Source organism: Lissotriton vulgaris, chromosome 2_1 (assembly GCF_964263255.1).
Source record: "Lissotriton vulgaris chromosome 2_1, aLisVul1.2, whole genome shotgun sequence".
NCBI lineage: Eukaryota > Metazoa > Chordata > Amphibia > Caudata > Salamandridae > Lissotriton > Lissotriton vulgaris.
In genome coordinates, this window is record NC_141687.1 from 834,566,836 (window position 1) to 834,587,612 (window position 20,777).

Genomic DNA, 20,777 nt, shown 5'->3' on the forward strand with positions numbered 1-20,777 from the left:
TATGTAACACCACACCTTCTCCACTTCGGTGCCTCCCCCAAGCCTCAGGCGAGTTTGGTGGCACCGACGGAGAGGTAAGTTCAGTACCTGTTGTCTGTGGTTTGTCTATGAGCTGGGTAATCTTGCACAAATAGGGATTACTATGCAGGACCATACATTTCTTCCTGCCATTTTTGATAATTCAGGGGCTTCTATTTAGATCGTGTGGAGGTCCTAATGGTAGATTTTATAGCATGCCAGTCATTTATTCTACACCTCTGTGAGACTTTATGACTCTTTCCACTTAGCAGCCATTATTTAGTTCATTGTGTACTGCCTTATAGCGGAATACATATTATTCCCATGAGAAGGTATTTATGATAAACATGACATTGTCATTACTTTACATTTGTCCAATGGGTACCTGCCGTATGCCTAGGATGTTACTCCATCTTTAAGTCTATAGGCGGACAGATGTGATGCTTTGCCACAGGGTATGTAATTAGACAATTTAGACTCTATATGAAACATTGAGTTTTGATGCCTTTCCCTGTCCGCATCTATCTGTTCCACAGTGCGGGGCCTCGTATACCTGAGCACGGTCCAGGTGAGGTGAGGTCCAGTCCCCTGTCATGTTGGGTGAGCAAATTTATAATTTCATTATATATTGTTTTGAAATAGTTTTTCATGAATGTAAGAGAAGATAAGAGCTCGAGTGGGATAAGCTCTGTTACTAATATGAGTGTAACATATATGTTTTTTAGATCGCGTTGAGCACCTACTGACAAGGAGGATGAGTAATTAACTGTAGGTACAGGTTGTATCGTCCCTACTCTTATACTCTTGTTCACTGATTTGTCATATACATTTTTGTTTTCTAACACAGATAACAGTAGCAACCCTTTAGAGCACTGGCCCTGACGAATGCCAAGGGACGTGTTGCCCGGTAGGCAGAAACATGTTGGCCCTATTTGCGACAGTCATTTGTTCCATACTGTCGTTTGCGCTGTTCCTATCTTTTAACTAGGGGATGTGCCTGGTTTCTATTAAAGTATCTGTTTCAGACATATCACCCTATTTAAAGACTCACCACTTTTTTGTATGTTGCACTGTTTTTCACCACTTCCTACTGACCGTCACAATCTGACCACCGATTGGAGGTACACTGTGGACCGTATCCAGTACTTATTATGACTGTGTGGCATATGGTCTAGATGATCTAAGGACCCGCCAGGTCACAGTGTGGACGACCAAGTGATAGGACTGATCATTTGGTTTGTTTGATGGTCATCCACAACATACACATGTATTGGATTTGGTTTGATCAGTTCTCTAATTGATAATTAGATATCACTGCTCCCCCTTTTTTCTTCTCCACTTCTTTATACGTTGTTACATGGTGACTTGGGCACCAACTGACATAGAGATAATCCTGCCAGTTTTTTGCCAGCGATTTGCTTGGCTTACAGACCTCCTAGGTTCTTGTGTGTTATTCCATTGCTGTTACTGGGGAAGTGAACCAGTAGTAGGTCTTTAAACTGCTTCCCTTTGACCCCATTCTCCCTGTATGTTTTTGATCATTCTGGATTGTGACCAGACCTTGCCATCACTCAATACCGCAGAACGGGTGTATGCTTCTACCACCCGCAGGGGCTCACTGAATTTGCTGTCTCCTTTAAGTCCTGGTTGGCCCTTTTTGACACGGACCCACTCATCCTCTGTCATAATGGGCCTTGTAGATGCTTTGTGCTTTCTCTATGTTGCTGCGGACAATGGCTGGGGACCACTTACTTTGAAGTCTCATGGTCATCCAGGCTGCGTTGTCTCTGGTGAAGGGTTCTCTGCCTCTTAGGATTTTAAACGGGCTGTAGCCTGTCAAGGTAGGTGTGATATGGTAGGCCCATACTTTGTTTCTGACTTCAAACTCCCAGTTCTTGCCGGCATTGATGGCTGCTTGGATCGAGCCCATGATCACCCGGTTAAAACTTTCCGCTTGGCCGTTGCCCGCTGGGTGGTAGATCCCAGTGCGCTTCATCTGGATTCCTTTTCTGTTGGTGAAGGCTGTCCATTTGGCTGAGGTGAACTGGGGTCCATTGTGGCTAGTGATGGACTTGGGGATGCCCTCCCTCAAGAAGATATTGGTGAGGAAGGTGATGACAGCGTCGAAATCTGCTGATTCACAGATTTCGACTTCTGGTCACTTTGAATAACGGTCCACAACGACGATGAGGTGTTTGGGAGGGCCCCAGGTGTGTAAGACCGGACCCACAATGTTGATGGATAAGTCCTCCCAAGGGTTGTTGGGAGTGGAGAACTCGCCCATGGGGGGGCCTCAGGGTGACAAGAGTTTTGTCAGCTCTGGCGAAATGGGCGCAGTCCCTCACAAATCTTTCCACTTGGATATCCATGGCGGGCCACTAGTACAGCAGTTTCATCCGCATCTTGGCCTTGACTATGCCCAGGTGTTCTTCGTAGTTGATGTGAAGAATGTAGTTGTACAGAGGCTTCGGGGGCACCACTTTGTCGCCTCGAAGCAGGAATAAGGAGTCTTCACCAATGGAGAGTTCCTCGTGGACTTCCCAGAATTTTCTGAGGCTGCTGTCAATGTGCTTTTTCTCCGGCCAGCCTTGCGTGATGTACTGCTTGACTTGGGATAGTTCCGTGTCCTGGGTATAGGCTTCTGCCTAGTCTTGGACACTGATGGTGTGTTCCTGGTCCGCCATGAATGCAACGCTGTATTCATCCCAGTCTGATGATGTGACGGGTTCTTCCATGGCTGCTGCCCTGCTCAGGAAATCCACCACTCTGTTCTGCGGACCTGGGATGTATTCCATGTCGTAGACGCAGTCCAACAGATGCAGTGTCATTTTTGCGATGCGTGGAGTGGATGTCATGTTGTCGCTGGATGTGAGGACCTTGATCAGGGGCTTGTGGTCCATACAGAGTGTGAATCGTGACCCCTACAGATATTGCCGTAATTTCTCCATCACCCAGATAGTGGCTAGCATTTCCTCCTCAATGACACTGTACTTCTCTTCACTGGGGGTGAGGGATCTTGACGCAAACCCCAGCGTGGTTTCGGTACCATCTGAAGCCCTCTGGGAAAGGACTGCTCCCAGTCCCTTGTTACTGGCTTCCATGGTGAGGATGCTGGAGGCAGAGCCGTCGAACCCATGTAAAGGAAATGCCTTGCAGATGTCCTGTTTTATGGCTAAGAACTCCTCTTCCGTCTCCTCCGACCAGGTAAAACTATTATTTTCCTTGAGCAGTTGGCGTAGGCTGTGCGTCTTAGTTGCAAAGTTCCTGACAAATTTACTGTAAAACTCCGCCAGTCCCAAGAAAGAGCGAACGTCTTCTTTGGTTTTCAGAGATGGAGCTGACATGATGGCCTCCACGTTTGCCGATTTGGGGGTGATTCCTGTGTTGCTGATTTCATGTCCCAGATATATGACCTTGCGCAGACCAAATTTGCATTTCTTGAACTCGGCCGTGAGCGTGTGTAGGACAGAGTGCAGGATCCCATTGTGTTCAGCTTTCGATTTTCCCATGACGAGGATGTTGTCTTGAAAGTAGAGAACTCCTGGGACACTTTGGAACAGTTTGTACATGAGTTCTTGGAAAACGGCCACCGCGGATGTGAGCCCAAAGGGCAGGCGTCTGAACTGTAGCATCCAAAAGGTGTGATTAAGGATGTACGTTTCCGGCATGATGGGTGGAGTGACACTTCTGGTAAGCGGCTTTGAGGTTGATGGTAGAGAACCACTTGATACCTTTGGTCTGGGTGAGCAGTTCATTTATTTTGGGCAATGGGAACTTGTCCACAATGATGTTTTTGTAAAGTTCACGGAGATCAATGCATGGTTTGCGTGCCACTACCAATGGCATGAGCCATTCGGCACATTCGATCAGTTCGATTATGCCGCCGTCTTCTTAGCGCTTATGTTCCAGCTGTACTGCTTCTTAACAGTTGAACGGGATGTTCCTGACTTTGTGGGTGACTGGTACTGCTCCGTCTTTAAGTACGATCTAGTGGGAGGACTTGCACATTTTACCAATTTGGTTGCTGAAGATAGTGGGGAACTCTGCTTAGAGTGCGGATGGCATGAACGTGTCATCCATCAGGAGCATTTGCATGTCACCACCGGCGTTGAGCTGGATGCCGAGTTGCCCCTGGTCGGCCCAACCCTGGACCGATGGGCCCTTCTTTGCCACGTACAATTTCCCTTTGGTGTGCCATCCTTTGAACTCGAACCGGAGCTGCCGAAAGCCGGCCATCGGGGTTCTTTCACCTGTGTATGTGACTGGATGGACGTCCGTGGGGTGAAGCTCGTCTCCTACCACTCGGGCGAAGTCTTCGTCCCAAATCTGTTTCTGGATGATGGTGTAGGGCGATCCTGAGTCCGCTACCATGATGACGTGGACTCCCCCTATCAACTTGCATGAGGGCTTTTTTGTTGCAACGCCCCCTATGCCCAGGATGTGATCTTTGATGCAAAGAATGCTGTCTGGGTCTGAGAGATCTGTTCCCTCCTGATCATCTGAGATGTCCTGGACATACTTGACTGTGGCGTTTCTGAGCCTCCGATTGCAGACCTTACCAAAGTGTCCTGTGATGCCACAGAACGAGCATTTAACGTGGAACGCTGAGCATTATTTGTCGTTGCTCATGTGGGAGTGACTGCGGCACCAGTAGCAGGCACCTTGTTTACCTTGAGGGGCACGCTCTGAACCTCTGCCCTTCGACGTCGATTGGCGGGGTGAGGCAGAATCCATCGTGGTCTTTGATGGTGGCACCTTGCGATCGGTGATTTTGCACACTGTGGCTGGTGGAGCCATGTCTTTCTTGGCAGCGAGAGCGCATCTCTTGGATAATTCCACCAGTTTCACATTCGCTATGATTTACAGAAGGGGCGTTGCGCCGCTAACCAAGCGCTTTTCCTGGACACTCGTGAGGGTGGAGTGCATGATGATTTGGTCTCTTATGAGGTCGTCGTGCAGGGTGCCAAACTTGCAGTTGATGGCCAGTTTCTTGAGGGCTGCCACGTAGTCCTCCACTGACTGCTTCCGCCTGTTTCCGTTGGAAGAAGTTGTAACGGTGCATACCACGGGCTGGTAATGGCTGTCCAGGTCTTTAAGGGTGTGCTGGGAGACGTTGTTGTCAGTAGAAGCCCTGGGCTTCTTCACCATTTGGTCGTACATTCGCAGACCTTCAGGCCCCAGGTTATGTAATAGGATTTTCTTCCGCTGTTTGCTGGAAAATTCTTCCTCGCCTTCGTCCTCCAATGCTGAGAGATAATTCAAGAAGTATCCCTTCAAGTCAGCCCATTTTATGGCTGGTTCCCCGGGCTTTGGTAGGAAAGGCACCCGGTTGGTTAAGGAGAAGGTTTGGGCACACATGGTGCTTGTGATGAGGACAGCAGAGGAACTTCTTAATGCGATTTGAACCCAAGAGGACTACCACTTCCCACTGACTGGAGGTATGAAACACCGGCGTTGGCAGAGAGGACGCTGCTAGCTGATTTGAAGGCTGCAGGTGCTGCTGCTGGGTGCCTTTAGTGCTAGTGGGCAGGCAGTGGAATGTCTCCGGCGTCACCAAGCTCTCAGGGGCCGGTGCTGGTCCATATTATGGGGGCGGACTGTGGGGCATACAGCCCTCCTGAAGCACTGATGGCGTGGGTGGTGCGCACCAAGATAAGCACCAAGGTTTCCACAGGGTGGGGTAGGCTCCCCTAGAAGTCAGGCCTGGTGGTGAGTTGCCTCCTTCACTTAGCCTCACAGTGCAACTGTGGCTCTACTTGACTATGGGCCAGGTGGGGACTGCCCTGGGTGCGCAGGCCTTGCAGCGCCTCGGGCTGCCCTCTATGTACTTAGGCCAGGAGGTGGCTGCCTCTTTTTATGGGCCTAGATGCACCGATGATAGCGTGACTATTGTGCCGTGTGCGAAATGTGCGCCGAGGCTGCGCAGCGGGAGGGCTGCCTCTAAGCAAAGGAGCACAGAGAAGCGTGGGAAGTGGTGCGCTGCCGACAGTTACAAGCACCGGCTCTCCCCTACCTGGACGGAGTTTGCGTGGTGCACATGTCCTTCCCCCTCGTCGCCACTGTCGTGTTGAAGGTTCAGCCCCCCTGAAGGACAGTAAGAGACAATGGGGCTGGATTACCATTAACTTTATTAAGTTATAACTTGTTCATTACAAGGGGAGAGCCGGCCTGCTATCTTCTCTCACCGCAGTCCCGTATGCGGCCTCCAACGTCACTTACACCCGCAGCCCAGGCAGCGGGTCACGTGACAAGTGGAAGCTAGACTGCAACTCTACACCACCTCAGCCTCTCTGCTCGGGGACCCTGCCTGTTAAGGCGGCAAGAAGAGGTGAACAGGTGAGCTGCCTGTTGGCGCTCAGAGGCCCTCGCTAGCGCAGCCCAAGATAGCACCACCCGGCAAACACGCCCTCTATGACCGAGGAAGGTGTTCTGTGCTGGGGTCGGCTGGGTGAAGGTTGAAGCGTTTTGCGGCGACCCCCCCACTGCAGCGCCCTCCCCCTCCAGCCACCACCTGAAGAGACAGATGGCCCGTCAGCCTGACCTGGGCACTTGTAGTTGGCACACACCCATGAAGCCCACAGGGACTACGACTATCCCATGGAGCTAGTGTCGGCGTTCAACCGCTCTGCTTCCTACCTGCCATCTAAGAGTCTGCTGGTGTGACAGTAAAGGGATGACCTCTGGAATGCCCTTGTGAGAAAGGACAGGTTGTGGGCCAGAAGGTGGGGGCTCAGCCTTTTCTGGATTGGGCCCGAACTACTCTACCTTGGGGACTGTGACCACAAGTAATACGGCAACAGGCGTGCAGTACTGTTGGTGCCTGGTTGAGAAGCCTGATAGTGATCCTGGGCCCAGTTCGTAGCCCTGAGTCAACATGTCATTTTACTGCATGAGAAACAGGAACAAACTTGAATACCGGTCCCAATGCTCCAACCTACGCATCAGGGTAGTCCCCTACTGCAAAGAGTGAAAGGACATCCAGGGCTTTATTTAAGGCCTTGCAGAGTCGATCTTAGATGACTAAGGACCAGATCCACCCCAGGTAGATTTGACACACGGGGTGGGGCCCCCTGGCAGGGGCTCCAGCCTTCCACCAGACATTCTCATCTTCTTCCACAATTATACAAACTAGAATGCCCTCTTGAAGGCTGGGGACCCTATCCGCTATAACGGAAGCAAGCTCCAGATATTCCAAGATGTCTCTCCCATCATTTTGGCTAAACACCAGCCCTTCTGCCTAGTGACATTGTGTCTAAATGATCATGGTATTCGACCCCGATGGGGCATCCTTTCAGACTCCATTTTGATACTGCTGAGTGGCCCCCTGTGGATTTTAGGAAACGAGGACAGGGGATGGGGAAGGCCTGATCACTCACCCACATGCAATATGGCCTGAAGACATATCTAGAGCCCTCACCCAGCTAGCTCGGACTTCCCCACGAATGTAACCACTTACAAAATGGGAATACTCAAAAATCCACTCAAAAGATGCTCCATCTTGAATGAACTGTCCATCCTTTCAACGGATATAGGTTTGATCCAGGAAAACACACCTTCTGCAGGAAGATCAGTCCCAACTTAAATCCTTTACCTTCCCTGGCCAATATTTTTCAATAACCGGTAAGAAGGCGGCGGGAGTTGGGATTCTAATTTCTAAGAGTTGCCCCTTTCAGGTGGAACACACCCTTAGGAATAAAGCAGGAAGGTGGGTTGAGATCTGGGGTACACTGCGAGGTGCACCCCTTACAATAGTTTCCCTAAACTGCCCAAATCAAGGTCAAGAATTATTTCTAATAGAGGCCATTCAAACTCTAACTGATGGTCCACATCTCCTCTTATCCAAGGAGGTGATCTCAGTATAGCTGCAACAAGGAGACAGATATAGACAAACACGGCTGAGGCAATAGAACTAAACTATCGATGGCTGGTAGGGTGTTTTTGGAAGATGTGGGCCTAGTAGATGCCTGGCGCCATCGTCATCCGCTGAGCACTGATCTCTTGCACTATTCTGGAACACATAAAACATATGCTTGCCTGGACAAATTTTTAGTCAATCAGTGTCTTCTCCCTAACCTACTTTATCCCTCACAAGAACCATTGACCATATTGCGCCTTTCAAGATGCTCTACTCAAAAGCCCAGTGACGTTCGCTAACATCACCAGAAGGATTACAGAATATATCAAACATAATGACACTGGGGGCACATCTGCTGCTACCCTATGGGATGCTTTGAAGGCAGTTCTCAAAGGGAGAGGGAATTTTATAACAGAGGCCGCTCACCTTAGACAGCTGCGCAATACCCTCTTTCTGAAGCTGAATGAAGAGCTCATAGCTTCGGAACAAGAGCACAAATGCTACCATTCTCAGAAAACATGGAGGAAAATCCTCAAGAGTTGAGGCCAACTTAAACTCCTTGAGTTCAATAAGGCTGCATTCTCCCTCACTAAATTTGATAATAAATACTATGAACTTAGAAATAAGTGAAAGACATTGTTAGCCACCCTGCTAAGGGACAAGCAAGCCACACTGATATCACTGAAGTCAAGAGTCGAGACAGGCGGGTGCTCCTATTGGATCCCAATTAGCCTGATCATTTCTGGGCCTACTATTCGACACTCTATGCAAATGAGGACACCAAGCCACAGTTAGGGGCCTCCTATCTAGCCAGAGTTGACCTTCCCAAGCTCAGTGCATTCAGCAGGGAACGGCTTGAGCATCCAATAGCAAAGGAGGAAAATGCTAGCCATAGCAAAATTATCCCCATCCAAAGCTCCAGGGCCCAACAGCTTCACTGCTGCCTTCTATAAATGCTTTGTGTCCCCCCTCAGCTATCTGCTACTGAACGTATACCAGGAAAGTGTACAAGAAGGCAGAGTAAGGAAGTCCACCATTTCCCTGATTCTTAAACATGGAAAGGAGCCCAAAGAGTGATGCTCATATTGCCCAATCTCTTTACTCAATATCAGCAATAAGATTTTCTCTAAAATAGCCAACTTGTGACTTCCAGACCTGACGGCAGATCTAGTGCACCTGAATCAATTGGGCTTCATACCTGGCCGAGAGACAGCAGATAACAAAAAAATAGCACTTCACTTAATTGTCATTGGGCCAATGAGAGGAGACCCTTCACTCCTAGTCTCCCTGGGTGTGGAAAAAGAGTTTGATAGGGTAGAGTGGGATTTTATCTTGGAAGTCTTGAGAAAACTGGGGTTTAGCGACTCTTTTACTAATTGGGTTCTGGCAGGGTATCACTCCCCGAGAGCCCCCATCTGGCTGAATGGTCTGCTGTCTCAGAGTATCTCTATATCCACGGGTACCAGGCATGGATGCCCCCATCGCACATCTTATTTGCCCTTGCACTAGAGTCCTTGACCCAACGCATCCGGGCGGATCCCCAGCATCAAGGGAATTAAGTTTGGCACCCAAGACACCAAACTCACTATGTTTGCAGACAACATATTAGTCTCACTCACTGATCTGAGCTTGTCACTGCCCCACCTGATGACCTAGATTCAAGATCGACATAACGAAATCGGAGATACTCAATCTCTCTGCCCCAGCGCCCTACCGAGCCTGCCTTAAGCAGACATTTCCCCTTTCGCTGGGACGAGTCTCACATAGACCACATGGGATTGCTGCTGGCTCCAACCCTTTTCGGAACAAGAGACATGAACCGTCAACTTGTAAAGAGGGTGGTGAAATCTGAACTTGGTAGCTGGAAACACAAATTGCATTCACAAATCACAGATGGGGGGCTGGGCAATCCAAACCTGGGGCACTATTACGCTGCTGCACACCCCCGATTCCTTATCCACTAGACCAGGATAGAAACCGAAAAAGGATGGTGCATGGTGGATCATACTAAGGCTGCGGGCCCCTGTGGGAAATTCCATGAAAACACAGGTTCTGAACCTTAAACTTGTAAAAGGGTGGTAAAATCTGAACTTTGTAGCTGGAAAAACAAATTGCTGTCGCTCCCATGCAGGGTGGCAGACCTCAATATGTCTGTCCTTACCAAGATTCTCTACATCTTTCAGACCCTGGCTCTCTCGATCCCTAAAGATTACATAGCAGATTTTCAGTCATTCTGTTACACATACATTTGGGAGGGGAAAGGCAAGCGTATCTCTAGATACCAATGCGGTCACAAACCCTGAATCGAAGGAGCGGGGCATCCCAAACCTGCCGTACTATTACGCTGCAGCACACCTCAGATCCTTATCCACAGGACCAGGATAGAAACCGAAAAAGGATGGTGCATGGTGAATCATACTAAGGCTGCGGGCCCCCATGGGAAATTCCATAGAAACACAGGGGCATATTACCAAGGAGTGCGTTGGAAAACGCACAACGCACATTCCCGTATCGCCGGAGTTCATCGCTGTTTTAGCGCGCAATTATCAATGCGCATCAGGTAGGCGAATAGAAATCCGGCGATAGTCGGCGATATGGCACATTAGCGCATGAAAACAAACGTTGTTTTCACACGCTAATGTGGGCCTTGATAATATGGGGGGTGGATTCAGCTTTATGATCCACATCCCCATGTTATCAATGCCTAACGCCTGGTCAGAGCAGGCGTTGGGAGACCTGCGATAAATGAGTTTATCGCATGTCTTTTCCTCCCATCGCCTTCCTTGGTAATAGGGTGTTCCCACCTCCAACCACATTTTTCATGTGGTTGGACGTGGGAACGCCCACTTTGCGTGTCATTAGCGATGTTTATCGCCGATATGCAAAGTGGGCTTGGGCCAGGCTTTAAAATGCCCTTGTTAATAGGGCTCTAGCAGTATTGCCGCTTTCTCGGCAAAATTCGCCGAAAAAGCGGCGATACTTGCCCTTGGTAATATGCCCCAATGGCCTTTAGAGAACGGGCACCCTATATAGATTGCCTGTTACCTTGGTCCTGTTAGAAGTCTGGGACAAAGTGGTGATAAAAAAGGCTCACCTTCTTTCCATCACCTTTTACCCCTCTTTGGGGGAATGGCAGCTTCTCTCCAGGTCCAGATAGGGTGAATTACAGGTCCTGGCTGCAGGGGGTTGTAAAACAGTTCACAATGTTTTTGAGGAAGACTCCATCAAGTCTTTTCAACAGCTTAAGGTAGACGATCCCCTTTCAGAGGGAGCAATTTCGTTATCTTCAATTAAGACACTGGCTCCGCTCCCAGGGATCTGGCAAGGAGCTACCCGAGCTCTCACCCAGTGTAAGAAACATCTACTTCATTGCTCTGGCAACGTCCATGCAAACGTCCATGATCTATGCTTTGCAAAGCAACAACACCTCTTTTAAAGTGCTTGGAAAAGAGAACTAGGTATTACTCTATATGAGGAGCAATGGGATGAAACACATCTCCATGCATAGGGCGTAACACACCATACAGGGAAAAAGAAATGCTAGCTAAGATCTTGTTGGCAATATGCACCTGTTCGCTTAGCCAAAATGAAAGCAGGAGGTGACCCGTGCTGCTGGCAAGGTTGTCAGAAGTGTCCATTGTTACACTTGTTGTGGTCCTGCCCGAAAATGGGCTCATTTTGGGACTCAGTCCTCACTGCTTATAGCAGATCACACGGTCGGACCTTGCAAGATGCCCTGAGGTTACTGTTTTGGGATGTCCTGCTGATAAGTTATATCCCTTAATGGGGAGGGAAGAACGTTTGATCTCCCACTTTCTTCTTGTTGCCAAGTAATCCATCCTATCTCTCTGGGGCCAACTGACTCAACCAATGGAACTCTGTTGAATTGAAAGTCTATGGTGGCTCTCTGGCATGAAAAAACTATCAAGTGGAGCCAAGGGCAATGACAAGGAGTTTGCAAATCAAAGGCGACTACTGTTGGCCGTTTTTTGCCTCGTAATATCAGAAGCTCACATACCCTAAATAGCATAGAGTCTTGAAAATCTTAGACTCCAAGCTTGAAATCTATTATTCTTCAGTTCGCTCCTCTACCAGCTCCTCCACCAGCGATGCATCCTAGCCTCTTAGCACTTGCATGCGCCTCTCAGCCTTTTATCTGTGTTGGGATGCCAATGTCTCAGGTCTCTTGTTTATTCTTACTCCAGAATATTGGAAAGTTGGATGACCCAGGGGAGGTGGCTTTTTGTTGAGGTTGGGCTTATTGTGTTGTTGAATTGCTTTTGTTGGCCCAAAAGCAAATAAAAATTTATTTGACCTAAAATTGCATCCAAGTGTTCTGCCTTACATGGTTGTCAAGGTAAGAAGCAATGCAGATTGTGAGGAGGACAGAACACCATGGAATGTCAATCTTGTGTGCAGGGTGTCTTAAGTTTTGGATTGTAATTTCCTTACAAGGTCTGTCTCTTAGAGTTCTGATGTTTTCATGTGCTTTGAAATCAAATAATAGTCTAAGGAACATTACACTGAAACATAATCCGAGTCAAGGGTCAGACCCATCTAATACAACCTATTGAAACCTGTCTTCTATATAAGAACACTCACGTGGGCAGTAAAGTCCATATGCCAGCCAGGCAACAAGAGTGTGTGCATATTAGCATTTTATAGGCTGTATGGGTAATTTACCATTCAGTTCCATGCATATTGTATCTTTTGTCGCCATTATATTTTTCTAGCTTTTATCAGATATTATCTCCTTCAGAACAAGCGTTAAATATGAAGACTATGGTAGGCATGTATGCTTTCCTATTGGCCCGATTACTGCATGTAGTCTAGTCTTCAGTCAAAAGGTTTTCCATACCCTTCACATTAAACTTTGGCAATCTGAATACTCATCAGGCCCAAGGTGTTACTACACAGCTTTTGGGTCCAGCACAAAAGACTAAAATTGTAACACCAGCTAGGAAATTCACAAGTCCAGTGTTATCACTTACAGGCTTTTTCCCAACGCTGGTATCACGAGCGAATCTCGTCACCATCTGGGAACAAAGATAAATCTTATGTTAAGCCTTGATAAAGTCCTTAGGACGAAACATGTGTTTGCTACTGGCTGTAATCCTACATTTGTATTTGAAAAGAACAACACATTCAACTTGCTGGTGACAAGATTAAGATTATGCAAAAAAACTTACATATGGACTCATGTCTTCAAGACTACTTATTACCTATTTTTTTACAATTACAATATCATCTGTTATATTAATTTGATTTCAGATAACCGTAAGGTAGATGCTATTTTTCACACCAGAGGATAGCAGGGTGTTGGATATTGTTGGAGCACCTTCACTTTGAAGACTATTATTACGTCATAATTTACACATCATTCTAAAAAACAAAAGACTGTGACTACAATAGAGATGTGCAACAAAAGATAAACCATTGCCACCTTTTGTAATAGTTGCTTGGTGCAAACATCATTCAAAACAGCAACAACAACACTTTTCTCCTCCTCCAGCTCTAGCATTGCGTTAGTGTTATATGGTAGGTTCAAGTTCAAGTTCAGGAATTTGTATAGCACACTACTCACCCAGTGGGTCTCAAGGCGCTAGAGGGAGGGTGGGTGCATTACTTATCGAATAGCCAGGTTTTTAGTTGCTTTCTGAAGGAGAGGTGGTTCTGTGTACGACGGAGGTGAGTGGGGAGAGAATTCCAGGTTTTGGCCGCTAAGTAGGAGAAGGATCTTCCTCCCATGGTGGATCTTTGGATGCGCGGAATTGCGGCGAGGGCTTGTGTGTGTGACAGACAAACTACTGTATGGCTCTTTTCCACGGCACATAGCAAACTGAAACAATATTCCTAAAATTTAGAACTCAAACAGGCTGTTCTCGTCAAGGGAGGGTCTTCTGGGTACCGCTTGGATCAGCTTCTTCGCTCGGAGAAATGGCCGTTTATCTTCAGAAGCTAGACCAGATGCCAGAATGGAAAAAGGCTGTCCAACAATGCTCCAGAAAATATCATGTTTGCAAAAACAACAGGTGATGGACCGAATGAGGATCAATGTCACACATTCAACCCAGTCAAAAGATCTGGGTCCTAATCCATCGTTTTTTTGCACTCCACACCACCCTGGGTTAGACAATGGCGATATGCAAATCAGCTCTGACCCTGTGCCCCATGGGAACAGTCCAGTCCGAACTACAAAAGCCATGTCCTTCGCCATTGTCTAACCCAGGGTGGTGTGGAGTGCAAAAAAACGATGGATTTGGGCCCAGATCTTTGGACTGGGGAGAGTGTGTGACATTGATCCACATTCGGTCCATCACCTGTTGTTTTTGCATATTCCGCCCTAAGTGCGCTGGGGATGCCCAGACGTGGGTCCCAGGCACTCCACACCACTGGAGTCAAGCTAGCCGGGCTGATGAGAGGTGTTACCTCGAAACCGGTCCGGTCCTCGGATGCTTGATTCCGTTCTGGGAAGGACATGGCTTTTGTAGTTCGGACTGGACTGTTCCCATGGGGCACAGGGTCAGAGCTGATTTGCATATCGCCATTGTCTAACCCAGGGTGGTGTGGAGTGCAAAAAAACGATGGATTTGGGCCCAGATCTTTGGACTGGGGAGAGTGTGTGACATTGATCCACATTCGGTCCATCACCTGTTGTTTTTGCATATTCCGCCCTAAGTGCGCTGGGGATGCCCAGACGTGGGTCCCAGGCACTCCACACCACTGGAGTCAAGCTAGCCGGGCTGATGAGAGGTGTTACCTCGAAACCGGTCCGGTCCTCGGATGCTTGATTCCGTTCTGGGAAGGACATGGCTTTTGTAGTTCGGACTGGACTGTTCCCATGGGGCACAGGGTCAGAGCTGATTTGCATATCGCCATTGTCTAACCCAGGGTGGTGTGGAGTGCAAAAAAACGATGGATTTGGGCCCAGATCTTTGGACTGGGGAGAGTGTGTGACATTGATCCACATTCGGTCCATCACCTGTTGTTTTTCCAGAAAATATCATAGCATGAAGGGAAAAACTGGAGACTAGAAAAGCCTTCAAACTTAAGACAGGCAGAACTTGTAGAACAGAGGAACTGCAAAATGGAGAAGAATCCACAGAATCCAGTGCGCGAGCTACAGTACAGAATACATTCCAACGCAACTGGATCACACATGGTGCTCCTTATACAGCGCAGGAAATGTGAAAAAAGTGTTGATCATCTTGGATTGCGAAATCATGTAATTAAAAAACTAGTAATAAAATAAACAATTATTATTTTTCCTGAAAGACCCTTGATATAATATAACTAATGCCAGGTATATCAATGAAGTCTTAATTTACGATTTTCACTGTATACAGGAAATATTCCTTTTCTAAATTGGCCCTAACTAAGGATAACGTTGCGTCCCCAATCAGGCATGCTCCGAGGAAGGAGACTCGCAGAGCGGCAATATGGCTACAGCAGGAGAGTTGTTGCAGGAGGACAGAAACACCACTGCAGTATGTCATACGGCAGTTATAATGAAAACACCATCACGGAAAACCTCGCTGCAGCAAGATGATAGAACTCTGCCATGGAAGGGCTTGCAGCAGCAACGGTAACAAATAGTCTTTACAAACCTAGCTGTGGATGTCAAGCCTCCAACTGGAGACACAATTTGGACTAAGGGTTTCTGATCTGTGTGCTAATGAAATTTGTAACCTCAAATAAAGTGACAATAGTGATTGATAGCCCAAACACATACCAACTTCCATTCAATAACTGAATCTTCTTCTATCTGTTTCACTAACAGTTTTGGAAGCGTAGGGTACCGCCTGCTCCTTATTCTCATGTTTTTGAGACAGTTCAGCCTCCAAACCGTAAGAACTTGCATCACCTGAAATAGTGCAATGTCTTCCAGACAGAATAGTTTCAAAACTGGAGCTGTGGTAATTTGGCTCTTGATGTCCTCAAATGCAATCTGCAGTTTCTCCTTCCATTCAACTTGTTGTGGTTTTTCTAAGCAGCGTCCTCAAGGATTCCACGTGTGCAGCAAAGTATTCAACAATTCTAGTGTAGTATTCACATATCTTTATGAAATACATTGATTGTACAACTGGAAGATCTGTGTACTTGGTTCACGTTGTGTGATGGCTATTACAGGACCAGTAGCACTGGTATCAAGTGTTATCCCCAGCAGGCATTTATCCGCCCATCCAAGAACACATATCATTGTTCAAACACGTTTGCAGTCTTCACCACCTCTTCCAATGTTGGTGCTCCAAATACAAATAATCTCTCCTATGTTGTACAACTGTTGGTGTTGGTCATGAGTTAGTCTCTCAATATTTAAATTGGTGCTCTAAAATTGCAAGATGCAGACAAGTTTCTATGCTGCTTAGGGCTGTCAAACAATTTGCAAACGTTTCTCCTTCCTTCTGTCTCTTTATGTAAACGTGATATCTTTGTAGTGTAACCCTGCTGGTTTAAAATAATTCTCCAATCTAAACAATGCCTCATCATACTCATTATAGTCATCCTTCCCTTTGGTTGCCTCATTGTTTCCAAATGTTCTAAAAACTCTTTAGGTCTTGACATTACGGCCGGAATGCAGGCAATTCCCCGGGAGACTGAAGCCCCAGAAGGCAGTTTTGACACACAGAGGATGGTTTCGGGCTCCAGGAGTCGTGTTGCACGTTATGGGTTCCCAGTGGCAACTTGAAAGAGTGGCTCTGGTTCTAGCACGCATCAGCACGTCAGCACATGGGGGCTAAAATTATCATTTTTGCCAGGGCTGTTTAAAGTTCCCAGTATGGCCCTGCTTGACATCCCAGACAGAGATGTAATATGCCTTTATTTGCGCTGTACAAGCATTTTGCTAGCATTTATGGCAAACAAATGTGTGAGAAATTCCTCCTTACACCATTTCAGCGAAGGGGAAGAACATCTTGATTTTGGAGAAATTTCTGATTTGGTTTGAAATTGCATTTTGAACATAGAAAGATGGTGTTTTAAAGTAGGAAGTTGCTAAAACTTTGTACTTGACAAAAAAAAGAAAATATTATTAGATTGTGAATATTAATGGTTGTAAAAGGACTGTCTAGTGTAGAAAGGCACTAAAAGGATCAAATACCCAAAAAGTTAATAACCGGTTAGAATTTGTACATAGAAAATGTCTTCAGTGGGGTGAAATAGAAATTTAGATAGACTGACTGTAATTCAAAATCAAGAAACGAGAAAGCTATTTTACATGGAATTCAGTGTCTAATTTGTCTGCTACTCTCTTTGCAGAAAAGACACAGTAGGGTAATTTGTTAGCTGTTTAGTGGACTAGCACATAATATTAAAATAAGTCTAATGCACATTGCGCTTGCAATTGCTCAGAGGATGTTTCGTCATTCCATCAAGTAAAATCTGATATTTGTTTTCCTTATTTCTATTTGCCATCTTGTCCGTCTTCTCCTTTTTGTATGTGTGCACTTCTCTGTCCAGACAGTTACCCCATGTCTACTGAGTGAAAGATACAGAGAAGTGGAAGAAGAAAAGTAGATCAACAAAGCAAGGTGTAGAGATAGGTAAGATTTTAGAATGCAAGCGAGAGTTAGGGAGATGAAAATGTGTGTGTGTGTCTATGTGTGCTTATATATATATATATCAGGGCCGGCCTTAGGCATGTGCAAGCTGTGCACCTGCACAGGGCCACCAAACCCCAGGGGCCACCACACCAATATATATCCTTAATATATTTATCCTCTGAGGATGGATACATATTTGTGTGGCGGCCCCTGGCAGGGATTTGGGGGCCTCCGGCTCAGTTCCACTTCTAAACACCCTGACACCCCCCCCCCTCTTTACTGGCCTCCGCGCTCTGCCCCACCCGGACCCCCTCTTCCGGGGCCCCCTACCTACGCTCCCTGCCCAGGGCCACCATGACCCTAGAGCATATATATATATACAGCAGCTGAGGTTTCCCAAAACGTCGATTACCATGACAGAGAACACCACACAAGTCCAACGTTACTCTTGGGCACAAAGTTTATTTAGGCAAGAGTTTCCAAAATCTGACGTTTTTCGGGCATCCGCCCTTGCTCACAGATAGTCAGTAAATGAAAATGCAATCACTTAAATAGTACTTGTTCCACAGTTTTTTTCAAAGACATTTTTTTCTTTTTTTGAATTGCAACCACTTGTGAAAATAGAAAGTGAGGACATACTACTTAGTAAAAGCCATATCGAGTACCTCTTCCAAACATTTCAAAAGTGCATCGTGCAAAAACAGAATACAAAACAATATTTTTTAAATTCTGATACATATTGGATCGGGCAATTAATATACATTGAAAAATATTAAAACAATGTATAAAGAAAAGAAACCATTTTTTTATGTTTATACCAGCATAAAATGCATGTAACCAAACTATTCATGTTCCAGATATTAATTGTGGTCCATAGTAATTTCTACATGTGCAAAATACGCTTATTAATCAAATGTGCAAATAACGCATCATTTTGTATTGTGCAAAACTTCGCTTGAAAAAAACCCATAAAAAGACCATTTTGTGCAAAGATGCTTATCATATAGGTGCAAACATCGCAATAAGTAAACAGCCAGTTCAAATAGAGGTCTATCTTCATAGTTATATAGATCTCAATGTGCAAAATAGGCAAGGTATGTGGACCAGGGAATAAATATTTAAATATATAAATATCAATAATTATATTTCCAATTCAAAAACATAGTTAAAACACCAGTTTGGTTTTACATATCGGCATGAATGCCATGGTCAACTGTAATGTTAATTGCTCACAACAACTTGTATTTAGCATAATGCACCACAGGGAATTTGAAGGAAGAAAAATAAATGTATATACTAGTTTATGTCTATGTCCTCATAAAACAATATGTGATGAACTAGTGAATTCCAAAGAAAAAAGGAAATAATGGGATTTGTGAAAAGAAAAACCAATCACCATGAAATAACAAAAAAAAAGGAATTTTGGTTTTTCTTGGTTAATATAGATTCAGTAAAAAACATGTTATTCAACCTGCTTGAATAGAAAACGAATATTTTATATATATATTAGTTAGGACCTGTTATCCATAGGAAATTCGTAACATTCTTTTCCCAATAACTTTGGCGCCGGTTGACGAATCTTCATGAAATTTTGAAAACAAGTGTAGTGCTCCGTTCAGCTCCTATCTTGAAAGTTTCAGGGTGATTCGGCAAGGGGGGTCCGCAAAAAAAAAAGGAACTCTGGACAGACTCTAAACAGGAATTATGTAATCTGCTGGGATGTGTTAAGGTGTGGTTATAAATGTTATGACGCAATGTGTGCACTGTGTGCTTGGATGTTAGTAATAAATATGTATATTGTAGAGCTCCATGTGCAGGGTATTTTATTTGCAAGCAACTGGGATGGGGATGACGCTGCAACTGGTGATGAGTAGAAGATACCTGCCCCACAGAAACAAAGACCCTCTCCCTGCAATGGTACAGCAAACTGCTTGTGCATGCCACACGAGCCATGTAAAGCAATCTACGGGTAGTGTATGTGGAGTCAAAGCTCCGCTCCAGCCCATATACAGCTATTGAAGAAGTTTAAGGCCCTACAGAGGAGCACATTCAAAATGACAGCCAAAACCCGCTGGTGAAAACGAAACTTACTTTCCGGCACAAGCAATTAACGTGCTATATGACCTCAAAATCGGATGAGACGACCATGCTCAAACAAAAGGGGTGTTGCGTGGAGAGGTTGCTGGTCCTGCTGTGCACGAAGAACTCTGCCTGAACATCACGTGCTCTTCATGGCAACAGAAGGGAGCGCAAGGTATGACTCGGCTACATTCCTGAGGCCATCACCTTTGTTTGACACAGCAAAGAAACAGAACATTGGTGCCAGATCAGCTGCATGGATCGAAACTTTGAAAACTTCACAGACGTGCTAGAAGAAAAAGACAATAAGAAAATTGTTAAATATCTAAAAAACCTTGCTGGTGATGAAGTGAAAGAAGTGATAAATAAAAGTCTCACAAACTGACAAAATGTTGTACCAAAAGAAACAAGCGTTAGCATAGCCAATGGGTCTCGCCTTTGGGACCTTAAAAGTGTTTTACCACAGCTATTGGCTTTATCAATGTCTTTAAGCTATGTTGTAGAATAGTGTGGCTTCTGTGTAGCATGTTGAAAAATGATAATAAAAAAGTGTCATAAGCATTTTTGTTACCTTATAGATAACCAGGAAGACATTGTATACAACTGAACGAGCCTATTAAAAAAAGAATTAACATAAACAAAATGTCTTCTAATTTTTTTGCCCTTGCAATGCTGCCAATTTCTTACTGCTTGTTTTAATGATTTTTATATGTTTTTTTTGTTATGGGGGGACATAAACAACTTGAGGGTGGAGGTTGGGAAATAGTATCTGAATTACAAAACGGGCAGTGGATAGATGCTAGGGGAGACTCAACAGATGCCAGATCCGAGGACAGACTGAGGTGGTGGTGTGCTGGTGCGGAGGTGATGCTTAGTTGATGCTGAGTTATGCTGAGGTGGTGGTGCTGCACTGGTGCTCAGGTGGTGCTGTGTGATCCTGAGTTGGTGCTGTCCTGAGGTGACGCTGCACAGATGCTGAATTGCTCATGGGGTGGAGCTGTGCTGATGCTGAGGTGGGGCTATGCTGGTGGTGATACACTGATTGTGGTGCTGCACTGGCGTTGAGGTGGTGACCTAATTGCTTACGTTGTGTTTTCAAGAACAGTGGTAATACACTGTGACAGTTTTCGGTAAAAGTAAATATTTACCCCAAGCCCCTCTACTTTTGCATACACATACGCATGGGCATTAACAGTCCATGTAGAGTGTGGAAATTCCTTATCTCTATGCTTTGGGCACCATGCTGTGCTCTCTGGTAAACAAATATGTTTTTGTTCAGAAAA

General features: G+C 45.8%; 1 long non-coding RNA gene across 1 annotated transcript; it reads left to right on the forward strand.

The window, feature by feature from the left end:
• Positions 1–42: 42 nt before the first annotated feature.
• Positions 43–20,137, forward strand: LOC147731247 (uncharacterized). Its single transcript, XR_015308423.1, has 3 exons — positions 43–74; positions 555–618; positions 15,277–20,137. It is a non-coding gene; the product is annotated as an uncharacterized LOC147731247 (long non-coding RNA).
• The last annotated feature ends 640 nt before the right edge of the window (positions 20,138–20,777 follow it).